A 22,007-nucleotide genomic window follows, 5' to 3' on the forward strand; every position below is an offset into this window, starting at 1 on the left:
TCAAATAAAAAATATGTATATACAGTAGCGGAAAAAAATCTATCATATTGCTATTATTTTGCAGGCATTCATTCGAAAATTCGTGAAATTAGACTTTATATCATATAAACAATGATTGTATCATCATCACGACCATATGTATGTATACTTACGTCCCACAGCACGTGGCAACAGGCAGCCACGTTGGCAGAATGCGGATTGGGGACTTCACACACACCAATTAATGTATGCTATAAATATTAAATTTCTTATTTGAAAACACTCAAAGCGAATCTTACCAACAATAAACCCATCGATTTTTGGCCATCGTTAGCCTCTGGTTTGAAAATTAAATCGAATCATAACTTTACAATTTAATACCCACCGGGCTACCGCGAAAACTCAGGCAAACTAATTATTTTAAAAATGTTCCCTAATTTGTTCAAATTGTCAGTTTTATACACCCCTATATTGTAAATTTCATCGACATCGCTAAAGCCGTTTTTGAGGAATTACCAAAAAAATTATGCAAATGGATCTGAAAAAATATGATAGGTTATTTGCCGCTACTGTATACGGTACCTAACTAAATATCCACATGCGGTAAAACCGTTCACACCAACCTGTCTTTCTTGAAAAATTATAAAGTTCATAATTAAAAAAACCGGACAAGTGCGAGTCAGACTCGCTCACCGAGCGAGGGTTCCGTACAAATTTAATTACAGAAATACATCATCTGTAAAAATTTCAACTGTTTTACTACTATCACGGTTCATGAGATACAGCCTGGTTTTTTTTAATGATATAGGAGGCAAAAGAGCAGACGGATCACCTGATGGTAAAGGCTCGGCCAAACACAAGGCAAGACGTAGCGTCGCGGTCGCGCGGCGCGACCGCCGCCCATGCTAACAGGTTAGCGACGTCAAACAGACTGCGTCCCGCCGGCATCGCGCCCCGCTTCTGTCGCGCCCCGTCGCGCGCGTCCACGCGGCGCGGACGCGGCGGCACGCGGCGCTGCCGTGCGCTGGGTCACATCAGTCGGGCGTTAGGCAACAAGGACTTTTTTGTGTAGAATTTAATAAGCTTTGATGTTGCCTTACACCATATTTTCATAGAGAACGTATATTTAGAGTAAAACGCTAATTTCTCCAGGATGGTACACATTCTCCAAGATGGCTGCGATTCCTCGAGGTCCCCAAATGTCAAATAGTGTGGACATGAAAAAGAGACCTTTAATTAACATACATACCAAATTTCATAACTTTGGAAGGATTTCGAGGTTATACTTAATCCGATTGTGCTATAGATCAATTCCAATCAATTGAAATAAATCTACAAATAGACGTATTCGGCCGACGTGGTGCGGCTTGTTTTGTTCCGGTTTGCAGTTTGCTATTGCCATTAAACCGATTCAATACGAGCAAAAATATTCGAATTAAGCAGTGTCGGGCAAACAGTAATTGAATTACTAATTAACAATTGCAATTACAATGCAATAAAAAAAAATTGCAATTATTAAAAGTAATTGCGCTTTCAATTTACAATTGCAATTGCAAAACGTAATTAATCGTTAATTCGATTTTTAAATTGAAATTTGAAATTAATTACTTTACTTCATTTCAAATTAATTTTATTCAATACAAGTTTTCGATCATCTTTATTTCGTAAATCATATTAGATTATTTTAATCCGGGTCACTCACGTATTATTAAATCGAATAGCTCGACATGTTTCGGTCCAATCGTAAATCATATTAAAATTATAAATGAGCTTTACTAACCTTACAATGTTTGACGTTTTATATTTGAAAAAATGTTAATGAGTATTTTTGCAAGATTTTGTACAAAGGGAAATAATAAATACAAAAACAGTTTTATAAATGGGGAATCGAAGGATTACAATGTTAGATTTTTATACCATCGGGTTTTAATTAATTAAAAAAAAGAGTACAGTAAGTGTAATAGGTACATGATTATTGTTGAAATATTTTTTTCGCCTGTTTTTTTATAGTCATCTGGCAACATAAAGTAATTGAGTAATTTAATTATTAATTGATGTAATTGCAATTACAAATTACACAGCAATTGAATTCCATGTAATTGAACTTTCATGTAATTCGATCACAAACAATTTAATTACATGCAATTCAATTAGTAATTAAATTACACAAGTAATTAATTGTGCCCAACACTGGAAATAAGTACCTAATTTCAAAAAAACATAAAATAGATACGTTACTACTTAAATACGTCGTTTTACTGATACTAAAACATCAAAATAGGGAATAAATTGCTTATATGTGAGCCACCAGAGCGATAAGTAGTCACTGTTGGTGTCATGTCACCGGACTACAAGTGAGGCAAGGTGGCAAATTGTAATTAGTTTTAAGACTTTTAAGCACCTATAAGTAAAAAGGACAAATTTAGCCGGTTTGTTTGATTTTAAATTTAATATAATATAAAATGTATATCGCAATTTCATAAAATTGTTACTAAGTAACTAATATTGAAATAATGTCATAATATTCGTTGTACCTTTGAATTACACATGCACCCCTCACGAATCGTTCGCTGTTGGTGGCATCTAATTAGAATATAAATGTCTAGTAGTGACTGACCCGACCTTTGCCACTATAATAACGAACGTATTTCAAAATAAATTGTGATGCAATTACATTTGCCAAAAGCTTGTAGTACCTACTGCAAACATCATAAATTATGACTGTTTATATTTAGAACACTAATTAAAACTGTTTATCTACACACATATCATAAACCCTCTATGATGCCTTCAAAATCCGTAAATAATGGACAACATTAAGATAAACTGTTTTGTTACAGCAAGTTTATTATCTGTGAAAATGTTATTATTGCTAAAGAATAACATCGATTTCGATAATATTATTTTATTCAAACTTCGAACATCTCTGAAAAACAAAGAAATTTGATTTGATCTCTATACTAATATCAGTCGAGATGACATTTTATTCGAAATGAAATGTCAATTGCATACAAATTTGACAAATTGAATGAGGCTCTGGAGCTTTTTAGGGAGTTGGGCAGGCGTTTAAGAGAGAGGGGTAATGATCCCCGCTCTGGATCTTGGCTGGTCCAACAGGTTTCCATCGCCATACAGCGTGGTAATGCTGCAAGCATAATGGGAACTTTTGGGCCGGTCTTGGTGCAGGGTGGGGATGGGCATTAGTTTATGGTTGTTTTTGACGAAGCTTGTTGCAAAAATTATGTTTTGTATTAGTGTTAATGTAGAATAAGGTCAGGACGAGGCTTGTGCGGATTACTTTTGTGTTTTGACGAAGCATGTGGCGGATTATCTTTTTGTATGATTTAAATAATAAACTATCTTTTCAAATTAAAAAAAAAATTGACAAATCTCGCTTGTTAGTTGGTATCGAACGATATGGCAATCGACCCCCACTCTTAGTTTGTCTCTGAATAAATAAATAAACTACGGATGCGTGACATGCGTGAAAAAAGTTTTCTTTGCCGCCATTTGACGTGCAGTTTTTTATCTTTTAATTAGTTTGTAAGTAAAAAATAATTTGTTTTGTTGTTTTTAAAGTAACTCTAGCAAAAGTTTCGTGTAAAATTTGCGATAAAGATATTTCGGAGACGCCAACCTCATATCCGCGAATTCCGCCGGAGAGCAACTATGCCCCACTGTCGGCTGTAATATGAGGTTAGTGAATATATCATAGAAAGTTTATAATATGTGTGTAGATAAAGCAGTGTATGTAACTGTACATAATTAGGCATTAAAACACTCGTGTGATTCTATTATGAAACTTACTACGTTCGTTTCATAAACCCACACGAGAGTTTAATGCCTTTCATTATGTAGCAGTCACATAAACTACTATTATATAGTGTGATTTTGCATAGGTACCTATTATTGTCTTCGGTTACCGCGATAGTTACTCATGAAATAAAACTATGAAAACGGATTATATCGCGTATATTGAATTTATAATTCATCCCGACGTTTCGAACTCTTTACAGCGTTCGTGGTCAACGGGTGACTGAGGAAAAATTACAAAATGCAAAAATACCCACATACTAAAATAATGAACAATCATAGACTACAAACTTTAAGGCTGGTTGTACATGCAAAATCGGTTCATAAGGCTAGTTATACACTATAATTATTTTTCAAGTAAAGATATATATATATACGCGATAAAAAAAAAAACTATGCCGGCTCCAACCCTACACCACGGACCCGAGAAGATTTAATTCCCTCCTAAATTGTAGGAGGGTATCCCAATATGGGACCGGCCGAGTTTGTTGCCGGTCCCATATTGGGATACCCTCCTACAATTTAGGAGGGAATTAAATTTTCTCGGGTCCGTGGTGTAGGGTTGGAGCCGGCATAGTATTTTTTTTTTTTTTTTTTTTTTTTTTTTTTTTTTTTTTTTTTTTTTTTTTTTTTTTATCGCGTATATACATATATCTTTACTTGAAAAATAATTATAGTGTATAACTAGCCTTATGAACCGATTTTGCATGTACAACCAGCCTTAAAGTTTGTAGTCTATGATTGTTCATTATTTTAGTATGTGGGTATTTTTGCATTTTGTAATTTTTCCTCAGTCACCCGTTGACCACGAACGCTGTAAAGAGTTCGAAACGTCGGGATGAATTATAAATTCAATATACGCGATATAATCCGTTTTCATAGTTTTATTTCATAGGTACCTATTGTTTCCATAAACAGAAAAGGAAGAAAAATCCATCGTACTGAAAAAAAAAATATGTCAAAACTGTGGGTGTTCAGATTTCGCTGTGAGTAATAAAATACCTACTGATGCATGCTGAGCTTAATACAAAATGGCTACAAATAAGTAAACATGGCGTTACATTTCTAAAAATATCACTGATTAATCAAGAGTATGTGATATGTGATTCACTTTTCTAATAAAACCATGATTGGGTACAAGTGAGCAAACATCGTTAGCGGGTGGCGCCGACGGCTCAGGGTAAGACGTGGCGGGTCGCTCGGCCATGTGGACACTTGCAACAATGAGCTCACACAACCGGTCGCAGGACCGTTACAGATGAACCGCCGTTCGAACCGTGAATATGCATGAGATCTTGACTCGACCTCGGGTTATTAGACCGCGGCCGCAGAGCGTGGGACTGCTCCTTAAACAATTGATTGTGATTTGATGTAACACATAGCTTTCAGCTCCGATACCACGCCATTCTTAAATCTTCCGTCTCTTAAACGTTACTCGAAGCTGAAATGAAATTATGCATTGCTTTAGAATGTTGGTCATTAAGTTCGTTTAATGGAAACTATAACTTTAAAAGCGTACCTAGTTGGAAACATTGTAAGCTAAATGTAGCATTGTAGAAGTGCAGATATAAGAAGTCGAGGCAATGTCAGAGTGGAGCTAGTCTCGGTCATCAATCAGGCAAGAGGCCGCGGGTCAGCCCCCCTCTGCTCCCCGACCACCTGTCGCGCCCGCCAGCAAACAGAAATTGCTAATCAGTCACTAAGTTACGCCAAATCTCAGCCTGACAGGGGGACCCGTCGCTCGGTGTGGGTAATGGTATTTTGACGAACAAGGGTATTAACTGCCGCGACACGCGTGTTACTTTCGCTCGCTCCCTTATCTGAATTGTAACGCCAAAACAGTAAAACTTACTTAGCTGCTTTAGGCTATGTCGTATTTACTACTACAACTAGTTTTGCATTTAATGTTTCTTTCGTCACAGTCAGGATTTGTTTCGGGTTTAGGTACAATTTACTATTCAAACATATATATTTCGCTTCAAAAGAATTTATAATAAGCCAAAAAGTAATCCGACGAAAGTTTCACCCGTTCAACACAAGAATTATTGCTCATCGACCGAGCGGAAATTCTCAGGTAAAATAGCAGACATTTTTGAAATAGCGGTAGCTTGACATTTGCAGCGTCTGTATCCGAGTCCGCTCCGCGAGCGGTGTGCGCCGAGGCCGAGCCTCATCCACCATCGAGGAGCCTGGCCGGTCGCTGTAAATTTCATTGCAATAGCGAATGTACTTACGTAATACACGCGAGACTAAAAATAAACCTGGCGGCTACACCGGGCGTAGCCAAGCGATACGCAGATAACCGCTCCATCCATCCAGCGCACTTTGCTTACTATTCGATGTCGCTCACTGCTAGTGACGTGTAAATGCGGCTCATCTTTATAATGCTTAATTACTTTTGCTACGTTTAACCTACGCGTGATGTCTTGCTTAAAAAAGCGTAATTTAAACTACTATTTACTCGATAATTGATAACGCAACTTGCACAACGAAAGTTAGTAGAATCTAGTAATAAAACTAGGAAAATGATGATAATCTCAGATTGCCGCATCCTACCAAATGGTGAATTACACGATTTATACCTGTGGATCAGAGTTATAATAGCTTTAAAACTTATTCGCGGCAATAATTTATGGTTTGACCTGGCAGGGCCGCTTGCGATCAGGCACGCAGAAAGAACAATTCTAAGCTCTGGCAAACTTTTCAATCTCTTTCGTACGAGGCGAGCGTGAGTTTCAACGATCTTTGCAAAGCCTCACTTTGCCCAAGGCAAGAATTTCAAGATTTCCTTGTCACTGAGGCCCCAACAGCACAATGTAATACGAGGAATAGAATCACATTTCATGGTATAAAATTCTGTTTCAAAAATATTTACGTCACATTTGACTGCAAGTCGTTTGTCATCTCGAGGCGTTATATTGGAAGCGAAGCCTTATGGAACCATGAGATATGGCGGCGAAGCGACTAGCACAAAAATGTAATGCGCTTACGTCTTAGACGTCATGAAAACAAATGGGTGCGGGAAGTTGGAAGTCTTCAGGGGAAAATCGTCTACGCTGGAGCGGAAAATGATTTCAGTGATGTTAATACGTAAAATAGAACAAAAGTGTGACGAGTAGAAACAAACTCGATTGAAGCGAGAAACGGAGCAATAACGTCGGACGTCGGTGAGCTTCATCTCGGTCAGATCACGTTCGAGGAACAAAAGAAGCGCGGCGAGCCGGCAGGGGCAAAGCGGGCAAAAAAACTCACGTTCAAATGGAGCTTTTCATACTTGACAAACTCTATGCACTTATAGACACCAAAGCTTTTACAACATTATGTCTATTATCGCATCAACTGTTCGTAAATTACTTATAATGCACTTAATTAATAAACCTAAATGGTTTTTGGTAACGTATTTCTGAGTTTAATATGCATTTTGGTGCGCTTTGCACACTTATAAAGTTGCCCGATTTTGAAAGATTTTGAACAGTCAGCGTCAGCAATAGAAGTAGTTAAACGGGCGAAGTGTTCAAAAGTAATCTCTGATACACCTTTGTTGTTAAAATAATATGAGCCCATGTAGACGATTTTTGACAACTGGCCTGCCTTTTATAGCCACTTCTGCTGGTGACTGGATAACTCATTCACTGCTATTAAGCCGTAGAGCTACGTTGTAGCATGATTGCATGATTTTAATCTTGTTCGTATAGACATTCAAATACTAAGTTGAAAGAATCGGACAACTGAAAGTTAAGAAAGTGCAATGTGACAACTCCATACAGCATTAAGAAGACATTAGGGGCGAGGCTTGAGGCACGGAAGAGATCGCATTATTCTGTGATTTATCACGTATTCGATAGCAAAAGGAACATAACGCACGGCTTTATTCGTATTTTCAATAGTCACAAAATACTGTAACTATACAAAGTCAGTTGTCAAGAAGTCTAGAGCATGTGTATAAATTATTACGAAAGAGCATTTCTGCGGCAATATATATTATCGTACGATTATTGTGGCGGCTGACTCACTTCAGATCACTGCTTGAACCTTTCATCGTCTGCCGCTGCGAGCTTTCAAAAAGCTTTCAGTAGCCGATCGCGTTGGATATGATAACGAGAGTTGCCACGTTCTGTGATTGCATTTATAGGAAACCTACTTAAATATATTTATCGCGAGTCTATATAATAATAAAGGCAGTATTAAAATATAAATAGCCGCAGATGTTTCGGTAGCATCTAGTACTTACACTCTCCAATTTGAATGGGTGATTGTGGTGTACCATAGCGCGCGGTTGCCAAGCGCCCGCAGCGGAAAATTTGGCGGGAACTAATCGACATCACGCCTGAAAACTATGCATTTTAAGTCAAATCAATCGATACGCGGTTGGACGCACGTGTGCGGGTTGTTTATGTGCCGCAAAAACCACCGAGTTTTGTGGGACTGCCAAATGCGCAGCTCCATCATATAAAGTAGCTTTTAGGACTTCCCATGAGATGAGTTAGATTAGGTTAGAGGATGTAGGGTAGGTGCCACTCGCAAGGCGTCATTATCGTTACAGTCAGTGGTCGGCGCCAATTTGCGCGGGGTGTAATATAACGAGCTGAGCGGCCGACGGTCCCCGGACTTCGTTAATTGAGCCCCCGACTCATCAAGTCTTATGTAAAATTTAATCATATTCAGCTGTCACCTTATTCTACTTAAACGGTTCCTACTTAAAGGTCATAAACTAAATAGCTACATCTTTAAGCAAAAGTTAGCTGCGTAAAGCACGGCAAGTGATGTCAGCCGTCTATCAATATTATACAGGTTCGGTTTAATGTCGGTCGAGACGGTATCGGTATGGCTCGGCGGTAGCGCCGGGTACGCGCCGTGCCTGCTCCGGTACCCATAAATATTTTACGGTGCACTCCTTCATGGCATTGTGATTAGATTGTCGTGCTTCAAGCGCGACACGGATCGACACCGCATTAAACTTTCAATATGGCAAGCTTGATCTATGAGTCAGCATCGAAACCACTTTACAGCGCCTAAAAGATCAAGTCAGCTTTATAATACTTTGAGTCTTTCAAGCTTAGTATCTTTAAATTATTGTTATAAGAATCACTTTAGTTTCTGTATGCATCGATTTATCAGGAGAAAGAGTGTAGGTATGGTAACCTGCGTGAAATTGTAATGTGGAATCGATATGTGTAACAACGTTCGGGAGTTCCGTAGAGAGTGAACACGAGGTCTACACACGGCAGGGGCGTGCGGTAAGGTCGCGTTACGCCGTTTGAAAGTGAGATGCGAGGCGCCAGGAGAGCAACAAATTAAGACCCTGCGGGGAGCGCTTGCGCCGCCCCCGCGTGAGCGTTGAGAGGGCCACCCGCGATAACGTCTCGCCGAAGGGAAAATGCGAATATTTCCAACGAATTATATAGCACAAGTCCCTGAATATACAACTTTTCGTACGTGCCTTGATAAATGGCAAAGAAATTTTCTAGTTAATTATAAGTGCTGGGAAAACTCGGGACCCTTATATTTTACAGTGACACGAGCACACATTGCTAACTGTTAAAAGTTTTTTTTTTCTCTTCTAGTACGTGCGAGTAAATTTTGAGTCTATTTTCATCATCTTCCTGTGTCGTAACTTACTTCAACTATAATGATTTAATAAATTTCTTTTAATATAGTTGCAATGATTTAAACAACAATTCAGCACTTGATAGAGTACATTCCAATCAGCCAAATAACCAAAAAGTTTTTTATAAAATAACAGTTTATTTATAAAATAACAAATAAATATTTACTTTATATCGTGTAACAATTTTTTCGTACGTAGTAAATGTCCGAAGGGTTCCGTACCATTACGCAAAAAACGGCAAAAAAATCACGTTTGTTGTATGGGAGCCCCACTTAAATATTTATTTTATTTTGTTTTTAGCATTTGTTGTTATAGCGGCAACAGAAATACATCATCTGTGAAAATTTTAACTAGCTATCACGGTTCATGAACGGTACAGCCTGGTGACAGACGGATAGACAGAGAGACAGACATACAGACAGACGGACGGACAGCGGAATCTTAGTAATAGGGTCCCGTTTTTACCCTTTGCCCCCTTTGGGTACGGAACCCTAAAAACTACTTTGCGAACGCTAAACAGCTACGTAAAATAGCACTTTTTGAGCAATTTAAAATGTATATTATATATTATTCAGCACTATAAACTACGTTCAGCGTTGATTTACATTGCAAAAATTAATCACATTAATTTATTTTATACAAAAACAGTCTTTGTGAAATTTAAATTAATTATTTTGATACAACTGAATAAGTAAAAATAGCGGACGCCGGTTTTAGTTTTAAATAATAGTTCCATTTAGCCAAATAATGAAAAAGTTGTTTAGTGAAATATCGTATTATTTAACGTTTTATTTATATAATAACAAATTAATATTTACTTTTTACCGTGTAACAATACTTTTTGTACGTAATAAATGTCTAAAGGCAAAATAAAAATATATGAAGTTTCTGAACATCCATTCTTTGGTGTGGACGGATCGCTTACGGTCAGAACTAAATTTACAAAAGCTGGAAAAGTAAACAGCACTTATAGGTTGCTAAAACCAACTTTGCGAACGCTAGACAGCCAAGTAAAGTAACACTTTTTGAGCAACTGTATTAAAATAGTATATTACGATACAAGTGTGAAAAATAGGAAATTCGCAAAGAATGGCGATAACTTAAAACACGACCGAAGGGAGCGTTTTAAATTAACACGAGTTGCGAATTACCTATTCGCACATGTATCGTACAACGTTTTACAGTATCCAAATTCTCGACATAGTCATAATGTGCTAATTATCGCACTGGTGCGGTAAAGTAGCACCATATGTACTGTAAAAGAGTTTTATACATTCATCAGAAAACATACGTAGACTAATTACTTTGTTTTCTAAAGACAAACGGATACTCACTCTTACGGGTATTTATGTACTTGAACTCTGTCTTTTCGTTAAGAATAATTTTGAATATTTCGCTAAAAAGTCTTCATTAAGAGACAATCTAAGAGAAAAGTACAAGTATAACCTAATATGTCCAAAGGCAAATAACACGTCGTTCTGCAAAAGCGCCTTCTATACTTCCATACGTGTATTTAATGCCCTACCTAACTATATTAAAATTTTAAATGATAATAAATTTAAGTACCAGTTAAAAAGGTTTCTTACAGACAATGTATATTATAGTTTAAAGGAATTTTTCGAAGCGATGGAAACGGCAAGTGATATGTATTAGATGCTAAGACCAGTTGTTACATGTATATAGTTGTTAATTATTTTTAAGGCTATAAATTGTACGCTCGAAACGAGCAACTGTTGATACCATTTGATATAATGAACATCTTTATGAACCTACACAGTTTACAATAAATAAATTACTTACTTACTTTACGTAACTTTCGTATGCATGAACATCATATGAAGACGATGGTCAAATGCAATTACCTTTACAATGCACATCGAAAATGAAGTAGACAATTGATGTATTAATACCTAATAAGTACCTAACCATGTGTCCTCAAATTCAATGAAAAAGAACGGTATACAGATGATTCGCGGGAGCAATAAAACTCTTACCGCTACATAAACTTTATCACTTGAGGTCATAAATATTTTGTACCAACATTACTTCCTGGAGCCGAGGTGTATGCTTTTGAATGTGAACATTTATTGTTATTCATAATTCGACTTTCAAGATAATAATGTTTAATATAATACATAAGGACCAATTTATAGGACAGACAGATGATACAAATTTGCCTATTGGTATTGCAAATTTTCGCCACCGAACTGAAAAAAACGGGACGGTTCCTTACTTGAAAACTACAGTACTTAATTGCAGATGCGCATAACGCATAAATATGCAATTATGTAAAGTGGAAAAAAACAATCCATACAGGTGTAGTACTTACATTTATAATGGTTATCTTTATAGGTTTAGTGCAAAAAAAATATAACATCGGCCGGGCGAAATTAAATCTTATCTTATAATCTTAGTCCATAAAACAGAATTCCCAATTCGTTGTTACTGTTTATTTTTAGTGTATATAGTACATTTATGTTTATGTATTTAAAGTGGTATTGTACGTTGAATTTCTTTAGGTATCCCTTGATAAAAAAACAGCAGGGTGGTTAACGAGTAAATATAGCTTAAAAACAAGCACAAAATAATAAACGTACGATACAGTTAATGACGGGCCTATAAAAAGTAGGAAGAAATCTGCCAATAGCAACGCTTAAGCGAGGGTATAAAATTAAATGGGTAGAAGGCGTTTTTACAAGTTTATCGAGCGTTCCGCTTCGGGCAGACGTGTAATGGGCTTCGAGGCGCCGCGCGCGCTGCCTGTCTGTCTCGGCGGCTAGTGACGCACCCGCCGCGCACCGCCGACGCCAACCACCGCGCCCGCCCTACTCGCTCTCGAATCAAACTGCAGCTTCGACTTTACCAATTTCCTCCTTGATAACGTCAATGTTACACCCTGTCCGAGAGAAAAACGTTAATAGATAAATAAACAGGTTGGTAGAAGTGTGGAGAAGAGAGCGGAACGAGAACAAAAAGGTCCGAATGGCGGCTACTTACACAGAGCGGCGCGGTTGGCTGGGCCGGGCCCCGCTTTTAATGCGGATTTATCGACTCAAATTAATCGTGTAAGTAGAGAGCGGCCCGAGGAAACTTGCGTGAAACGCGATAAAGGACCTCTATTCGTTTGAAAAGCCGTTCATTGCGATTTGACTAAATTGACTTTCGCTTACTGTAAAGCTTGGTAAAGCGAGAGCATATTCAATTAAAGACTAAGTTGTTGTCGTACATCGGGTGTTATTTAGTGTTAGGGAGTCATCGGACGATTGATTAATTTAAGTGAAAATATTAAATCACATTTACAATCAGGTCTATCGCGAATTTTTGAAATGAAAACTTCTTTAGCGGCGCTGTGCACTTTTTGTGATGGGGAAAAAATGTTAAACTCGCGACGGATTTCGCGACAGGTCACGTGACCGACAGATTGAAAATTCGTAAGACGGACACGTGACCTGATCGAAATTATGGATGGAAGTTGATTTTTCTAAGAGCTGAAGTATTACATTTTTAATGTAATATAAATTGTTATGTTTGTGTATGATAGCGGATTGAAAACGCCTGGAGGAGCTATTGGTCCATGAAACACCTGATGAAAGGTAATCTTCCGATGTCACTCAAACGGAAGCTCACGGACATGTGCATACTCCCAGTTCTAACCAACGGTGCACAGAATTGGTATTTGACTAAAGCTCAGAAGTCCAAACTCGGGGTTTGTCAACGAGCCATGGCGCGTAGCATTTTTTTATTTTATTAGGTGTCAAATTGGTGTATCGAGTCCGGAACACCACGCTGCGCTCCAAAAACCCAAATCGTCGATGTAGCTCGGAAGCCGGCCAAGCTAAAATGGGCATGGGCTGGTCACGTCTGCCGAATGCCGAATGAGTTGTGGGGCAAAATCGCTACAGTGGGCCCGAAAACTCAAATCGGGGATTTCCCAGACCCCGCCGGCGATGGCGGGGAACTGGACTCATTTTTGAAGGGGTGGCCAGACACAGCATTGGAAAGAGATCTGTGGAGAAATTGGGGGAGGCCTTTGCCCAGCAGTGGGACACGTAAGGCTCCAAATAATAAATAATAATAATTAGAACATCAAAAACGTACTGAAAAAACTTCCTGTTGTAACAGAAGAGACTCCAAAACTAGTACACTTAATGAGACAATGGGACTACCCGTTCACCCACCCTTTCCGACTCAAGTGAGAAAATAATAAGTTTTATTAAATTTGATAAAAGCCTTTATCGCTTCCGTTTCAACAGTCAAGTATAACTCATTCAGGGTGACCTTAGCCATTGGACAAACCCTGAAATCCCACGTAGGGTTGCTTTTCAGGAATGCTCTAACGTTAATATTTTTCCAATAATCAACAACAAAAAGAAACATAGTGTATTAATCATTGGCAATGTTTCTGACAATTTGTTCGAAAATGTGCGGCAATGATGACATTTGTCAAAAGTCAGAATCGTATTAGTGACATAAATAAAAAAGATAATCAAAAAGGTGAAGAAGGTTTCATACTATTTATTACCTCAGGAGCTACTAATATACATACAGGCTGCTCCTAAGTAAAAAATCGTAATTTGTTAATTTCTTCGTAACCGCTACACCGGCTGTTATGATACTTTGTATACTGGTTCTAAATACCCTAATGCATATGTACATTTCGGCTGTGTCCAATGGCTAGGGACAACCTGTATAACTATAACTCGTATAACTGGATCTGAGGGACGCGACAGCCGGTGCTGTCAACACCGCTGCCTACTGGGCATCCATCGTATAACAATAACAATGGAACCACGACACGAAAAGAAGAAGAAGTATCATCGAGACAATTCTAACAAACCCAAACAATCAGATTGTCTTGTTTTATCACAGACATTCTGAGTAGACCACCACCGGTCTTCATCATCAGATCAGCTCAATGGTACTATAACATTGTACTAGCTTGTCACCTAACTTACAAAGGTATGAGAAGTTTCAGCACATTGGAATAATAGGAAGTGGGTCTAATTTAGCTGGCAAGATTTGATTACAAATATACAGACAACGGGACGGGTGAAACTAGACAAAAGCTTGTAAAGCTGTTTTAAGCAATTCCATCTAATAATAACTAGAATTTAAAAAAATATTTATGTACTAAATTAAGATAATGTCAAGGCATTTGCTAGCAGGTTGCTACCAAAGGCACAAGCCGCGCTACGCCGTAGCACGATAAGCCATAGATATTAATTAGTCCGTGAGGACGATTCCAACTTTATAATGTGTTATGACATCATTTAGATATCAAAATGAATCATAAACGACATTTGGCTTATGTAGTGATCATGATTAATACCATTAATGATATGAACAGTATACTGCGCTGCAAGTAGGTAAATTAAATACTCCTGCCGCTAGGATAGGTAGGTAAAAGACGCTACGAAAACTTGGCCACTTATATGCTTGCTCGGCTGCAACATTAAGAATTTGTCCAAGAAATTGAAGTGCTTGTGCTTTAATTTTTGTTGGTTGGTTTGTTGGTCATATAAAGAATGCATAATACATTTTTGATAAAAAGATCTCTCCCCACTGTGAAACTATAGTAAATACCCAAAATTCTGAAGTCTTACTAAATAAAAGGATCTATAGTCAAAGCGATCAAACCGTTCAAAGCAGTACAGCAGGTAACGTTCATCGAATATATCAATGGTAAGTAATTTACGACAGATATAGGAATCGAAATGCTTCTTTTAACTTTTGGAATAGTAAATCGTCAAGGAATCGCAGTGTTCCACGACGGACGGGAGTGGAAGTGATTCCGAGCCGCTTACACAAGCACCCTGGCTCCGCTCCGGGACTGCATAATACATTGCGGTGAATGCACCGCAGTTTGATCCTTTTCCAGACAAGGTAAGTACGACTGTACCTCGAGTGGAAAGTTCTCTTCATGTTACTTACACTTTTCTGCCAAGTGCGGACATGAACTGTAAGGGGCTTTAAGGTTTCAGCGTCCATCGACAAAGTTTCGAGAATGACATCTCTTTGTACTCTATTCTTAAACAGAAATATCGAGTTTTCAAAATGAATCGTTTATTTGCGCACATTGATTATTCATGACTAATAGTATACTGTACAAGCGACTTTCGTTTCATTGGGCATATTGAATTTATATGAGGATGACATCACATTCATATTTTATGCGTTTTAAAATACTCCGTGTTTCACTCGAATGCATGGCTGAGAATATGGTTTTAGTATTTAGATATCAAAGTTTGAAATGGCGCACTAGAACCTTTAGATTGCTACGCTAGAAGATAGAATTTTGTTCCCGGACCACCTCTACAGCTCGTAAAACTCTAACGGCCCGTGGATAATAAATATAGGATACTGTTTTACCCCAAAGAATACCGAAACGAGCAGGGGTTGTTCCCGCCCGCAACCATTTCATCTGTTATAGACAAATTATTATGTTGCCGAATACATTTTCGAAATCAAATTGCTTGAAGAATGTTTGAACATAAAACAGACTAATACTGGTATGAAAAGTTTCGTTATTATATGAAAAACTAATAGAAATTGTACAACTGATTGGACCAAGTTTGTTTGCAAGGATTACTGGTATAGAAATACACACTCACTCCAAATACTGCCTTAGCCTCAAGCTACCTGACGCAGTATCAACATACATATTATCAACGTAGCCAGACACTAAATTCAGTATGTTCAGTGCATTCACTGTGTAATTTCACTGTAATTGCAAATAATGTGATTGCAAAGCGGAATGGAAGTAATAAATAAGATCTGTTGTTCTACTTATTGCTTACCAATGATTGACAATTAAAATGTCTTTGTGGTAAAGACTAATTACAGTCTTACCACTTAATTGGCAATCTTTGATACTGAAATTATGCAATAAACTCAGAATAACAAAATATGTAGGTACAGTACACAAATATTTAAACTATATATTGTTCTATAATTCAAAGAAAGTGTGTTCATACATTTTCTCAAAAATGTAATGAAATATTGATATTATGTTCTTCATATTAGGCTGGGAAGTATCACGTCTCGGGCGCGGCTAGACGAGAGGTCTTTAATGAAATTTCATACAAAGTTGCAGGCTTGGCCGGAAAGTAGCTCTTTTTTAATTTCCATTTCACATATATTTGTGTCATCATGTGTGTATTTGTATCAGCATCATGGCATTCAGCCATATAAAAAAACTATAACCAATATTTTCTTTTTGGTTCGGAATGACATACTATAACCAATATTTTCTTTTTGGTTCGGAATGACATACTGCCAATACGCCTAGTTATAAATAAAATCAATAAACGATATTTGATATATTTTGCAGTTTTATTTGTATATTTTATATACAAACAAAAAACATTATTAACAAATTCCAATAATATTGAATGGCAAATTTAACTACAAATACAGATTTAAAATATTTCATTTAAATATTAGCGGTAAAAATGTCTACTCAAGGTATTTTTTTAAACGTTTTGGAGGTAAAGTTGAACATTTTTCATACTGTAATTTTATTTTATTGGATTTATTGTGCGTTGTTGAATGTGTTATTTAATATGAGTTCCCGACGAAAATTCTAAATGAATACCTGTTAATTATACTCCATGTTTAAGGCAACGATGTATGATGTGAAGCATAATGTCATCATAAAAAACTATGTAAACTTAGTTATGTGGCTAAAACTACAGTCAGACGGATGCAAGGCGAAACAATCAAAGATACATAAATATATCTTGAAAATTTGTGTAATAAATTCATAGATTACATGTGTAAAATATACGACACGTGTGATAAAGATAGGTATAGGTGGTATGTAGTTATATTTTGTGCCTAATAGTTTACTTTTAGTATTTTTGGAAAATAAAACTTTAATTTCGTGGAGATTTAAAAACTGTAATAGATGTCATATATTAAAGAAAAAGTGACGAAGCCCTGAAGTGAAGTGGTGAAGCTTTTTTTTTCTTTAATATATGACATCTATTACAGTTTTTAATTTATATATAGTAGTGTGACTACTTAAAAAACACAAAACAAATTATTTAATAAAATAATTTGATTTGTTTGCAAACTTGTTCGTGGAGATTTCTTTATTTATTTCATTGCATGTTTGAGAAAAGCACTATACATACATCGCCGTGAAAAGGGGTTGTCGGCCTCATAACTATCCGGCCTCCCTACGTTCGGTCGTCTATATGCATTCGGACCTGTAACGATTGTTATTAGTTAACTTTCATTTTCATTTTCGGCCGGCAACCCCTTACTTCCCAGCCTCTGTAGTAATGTACAATTATTACAGCACTAACGCTACGCATTAAAATTAATTAACGGGTGATAACAAAAAAAATAGAATACTTATGGCACTCTGTATAAAAAATACTGGCCGCATACAAAAAAGTGGTACCGTCAACCGGGGTGAATAGGGATGGCTGGGGTGAATAGGGACAAACCTAAAAATGTGATTTACCTGACAATTTCTTCAAAAATACCCACACTAATTGTATCATTCGATTGAAAATAACATTAAATTTTGTATAATACTATTTGTGTAGGTATTTTTGACGAAATTGTCAGGTAGATACCATTTTATGTTTTGTACCTATTCACCCCAGCCTTCCCTATTCACCCCGGTTGACGGTATGTAATGTTGTTGCTTCCTCTTTCGTGATGGTAGTCACTTTTTTTTCCTGCAATTGTTATATTGATGTAATTTTTATTAACTTTTATTTTTGACATCAATGATGTCAAAAATAGCATCTAAACAAGAAATCCTAAGAAAACGCATTGTACATTTTTATCATTCTAATTTGATGTTAGGGAAAAGTTTACAGTGAATCATCTTACTTAAGAGAATGTACCAGCATCTACTGTGTATAGAATCTTGGCATCTAAGACTACAACTCGTTTAAGGGGCAGTGGCAGACCGGCAAAGATAATGACCAAAAGAAGGCTGAAAATGCTTCAATACCCAATTTAATGATTCTGACACCTTGAGCCAACGTGATGCTGCGAAAATGTTTTATTGTAGCCAACCGTATATCTGCAAATCATTAAAAAGGTTAGAATAGTATGCCGAAAGATGGGGGCACCAGAATATACAGAAAAACAAATTTCGACCATTAAAACCCAATGCCGCTGGATGACCCGAAATTACGCTGGAAAAAGTTTCATTTTAGATGATGAAAGTTATTTTCCGTTGAGCAAATTTCATATCTACCACGCCTTCGGATAAAAAAAAAACAAATTCAAACACAAGTTTGAGCAAAAGGTTATGATGTATGTCGTAATATCCGAAAGAGGAGTTTCAAAACTGTGGTTTAAACCTAGTGGTTTAGCCGTGAATCAAAACATATACCAAAACGAATGCTTGAAGAAAATATTAATGCCATTTATTCAGAAAAATCACTTCGATGGCATTTATGTGTTTTGGCCGGATAAGGCGTCGTCGCATTATGCTAAAAAAACGGTCAGTTTTCTGGACTCCATTAACAAATCTTCCTCAATGTTTCGGGTATTTAATTCATTTGGTTTACAAGAATAATTGGAGAGCCGAAAATTGTGCTCAGCTGATAGAGAGGATAAAATCTTGTGTACGCAAAATGGAAAAGATTGCCTTCCAACGTTCTTGTGCGACCATTTTGACTAAGCTTCGTCGAATAGCGGATCATGGACCATAATATATTCTAATGTGCATTAATAGTTTTAGTAAGAAAAACAGTGTATTTTTTTTGCTTATACATATATATACTTAAGTTTAATTTCAGACCCTGTATATAATTTCTTTACCACCTTTAATAATTCTATTTTTTTTGTTATCACCTGTTAATTAATTAATAAAGGTAATTAATTAACGTATTAAAAAAACTTTCATCCAGTATATTAAAACATATTTATAGCCGGGTCTATCGCGAATAAAGGTAACAATATAAATTCGCGATAGACCCGGGTATAAATATGTTTTAATATGTGTGCAAAATGCGAAAGTTTTCAATGTTATATTAATCCAGTAAGCTACATATTACAGGAAAATGTATTTCAGGATACTGTATTTATTGGTTTTCACTTAAAAACCGGAGATTATAGCCAGAATTAGTCTCTGAGTTAACTAAAATTTAAGACTTATCCAGAATTAAGACCTATCCTATATAAGATCTAGAGTAGAGCTTACGCTCGCATCCGCAGTGTTTGTCCATGGCTTGCTATGTACACTACAATTTAGCTCGGACTGATATTGAAGTGAGAGTGCGAATGCGAGGTACACGGAGTTTGTAATATAAACAGGGAGCAATTGGAGGTACAATAGTGCCACAGGTATGTAGGCTTGACGTCGAGTGGAGAGGCAATCTGGCATTTATTAATGCGGACCGCCCCGGAGCCCTGGACAATGGCTCGTGTTTCTCGGGGATTGTGCTCTAGTGCGGGCCCGTGTGTGCACAACACAAAAACAATGAGAGCCCGCATGACGACCTTCACTCGTTCAGACAATTCAAAACAAACAAGTGGAAGGTCAAGCGGGAAAAATGTTTGAATAATTGCAGTCTGTGTTTCCATAAAAAATATTAAGTAAACATATATTTCTTCGGTTAATAACCATTCGTAATACAGTCGCCATCAGATATATCGGAGCGGCCAAGGTGTTCACAAATATCTGAACAGAGCCTGCAGGTTCAGTTTAGAGAGTAGTCTCTCAAACTCAAGTTAGAATGTTACATATTAACTTTCCTTTCTGTAATCTTACATTATATTTGTTGAAATAATAGACTAAAAGCATATATTGTAATCACTAACAGCCACTCGGTAGTACTATATGAAGGTGAAAATTATCAAGAAAAAGCTCCGAGACAAATATCGAGGAATCTTGAGCCATTTTGCTGAGCAAAAGTTATGAAAGATAAGCGGAAAAGATCCTGGTATTTTGCCAAGAGAGTAATCATGAAAAATATGACACGCAGACACGGCAAGATATTAAAATACGAAATAAATTTTCAGGCAGACAAAAAGATACAAAAAGCATTGGTCGTACTGGAGACCGATTTAGAACTGTTCCTATCCAAATTGCCTCAGTGTAAGAGCTTGCAATGTTTATGTTGAGCACTTACTTTTAAGTTAGCTCCTATATAATGATATGACTCCGGGCCAAAATCTGAAAACAAAAAACAATACTTATTTAAGTAGGTAAATAGGTAAAAAAGTATTCACCAATTTTATAATAACACATTTGTATACTAGTCCACACTGAATGTCCAAATAAACTAATTTACTATAATTTATCTGTAATAACAATTTCGAAGGTCAAGCATTTTTATGTAAAATTTACAACACTCTTAAAGAATGAGGTTAGACAGTGCACATTAAAGCATGTAATACGCTTGGCCAAAGCTGTGGCGCAAAGGAGCTAAAATTTTTATAGCGAGTATTACGCATTCAAATGCTGGTTTTATTTTAGAACCAATGCAGCGGTGCTCGTGAGAGTAGTGAGATCATGCTGCTGAATCAGCTTGAGACTATACAAATGCATTTCCCGTGAAATTCAAATATCTCTTTTAAACCTACTAATACATTACTACTACTATATAGTCTACTAGCTGTTGCCCGCGACTTCGTACGCGTGGATTTATATGTTGGTGGTTATATATTCTACATGAGCATAATGTAGAACATTATGCAGCAAAAGATATTAGTAGGGACGGTTAATCATTTGTTAATAATTATACAACGCATGAAATTTGTCTTTCACAAACTACGAAGTTTCAAGACCCTAACTGAAAAAAAAAATTCCCGATATAATCCCTCTCGACCCTCTTAGAAGATTTACAAGTCCACTATTTAAAAAAATATTCGCTCCCGAAACTATTAATACAAACTTTTCAAAAACGGTGTAAATAATCAGTTTTCGTCTATTTTAATATAATGCCCTTTTTACCAAGTTTCAAGTTCCTAGCTTAAAAGAAAATTTGTACCACATATAAACTTACATCCGCTTTTTAACCCTTTTAGGGGTTGAATTTTTAAGAAGGTTAAAATATTTTTTTTTGGAATATTATACAATGCCTTTCTAAGAAGTTTCAAAGAATTTGTAATGGATTCAAACTTTCAACCCTTTTTTAACCCTTTGAGGGGATGAATATTTAAAAACGCTAAAATTACTTTTCTTGTATTCTAAAAATATGGCTTTATACAAAGACTGAAGTCCTGTACGCAAAAAAAGGTTTGATCTCCATACAAACTTTCAACCTCTTTTTTACCACTTTGGGGGATGAATTTTCAAAAATGCTGAAATAAGTTTTCTTCCCTTTTAATTAAATATCTTTCTACATAGTTTCAAGTACACTTTACGGGATGGATTTATAAAAACGCTGAAATTACTTTTCTTGTATTCTAATAATATGCCTTTAAACAAAGATTCAAGTCCCGCACTCAAAGAAATGTTTGATCTCTATACAAACTTTCAACCCCCTTTTCACCACCTTGGAGTATTAATTTTCAAAAACGCTATACAATGCCTTTCTAAGAAGTTTCAAAGCATTTGTAATAGATTCACTTTCAACCCCTTTTTAACCCTTTTAGGGGATGAATATTTAAAAACGCTTAAATAACTTTTCTT

The 22,007-nt window shown here is 36.6% G+C and overlaps 1 protein-coding gene across 5 annotated transcripts in view; it reads right to left on the reverse strand.

Annotated features, from left to right (window-relative positions):
* The window catches only part of LOC134740986 (protein muscleblind), a 496,603-nt gene that overhangs the window by 125,250 nt on the left and 349,346 nt on the right, over window positions 1–22,007 (reverse strand). For all 5 annotated transcript variants that reach the window (XM_063673685.1, XM_063673684.1, XM_063673687.1 and 2 more), the window contains one exon: window positions 20,503–20,546. The gene's annotated coding sequence lies outside the window, so the exon portion shown is untranslated. The remainder of the gene's footprint in view (window positions 1–20,502; window positions 20,547–22,007) is intronic.

This window comes from Cydia strobilella, chromosome 4 (genome assembly GCF_947568885.1).
Source record: "Cydia strobilella chromosome 4, ilCydStro3.1, whole genome shotgun sequence".
In the NCBI taxonomy this organism is placed as follows: Eukaryota; Metazoa; Arthropoda; class Insecta; order Lepidoptera; family Tortricidae; genus Cydia; species Cydia strobilella.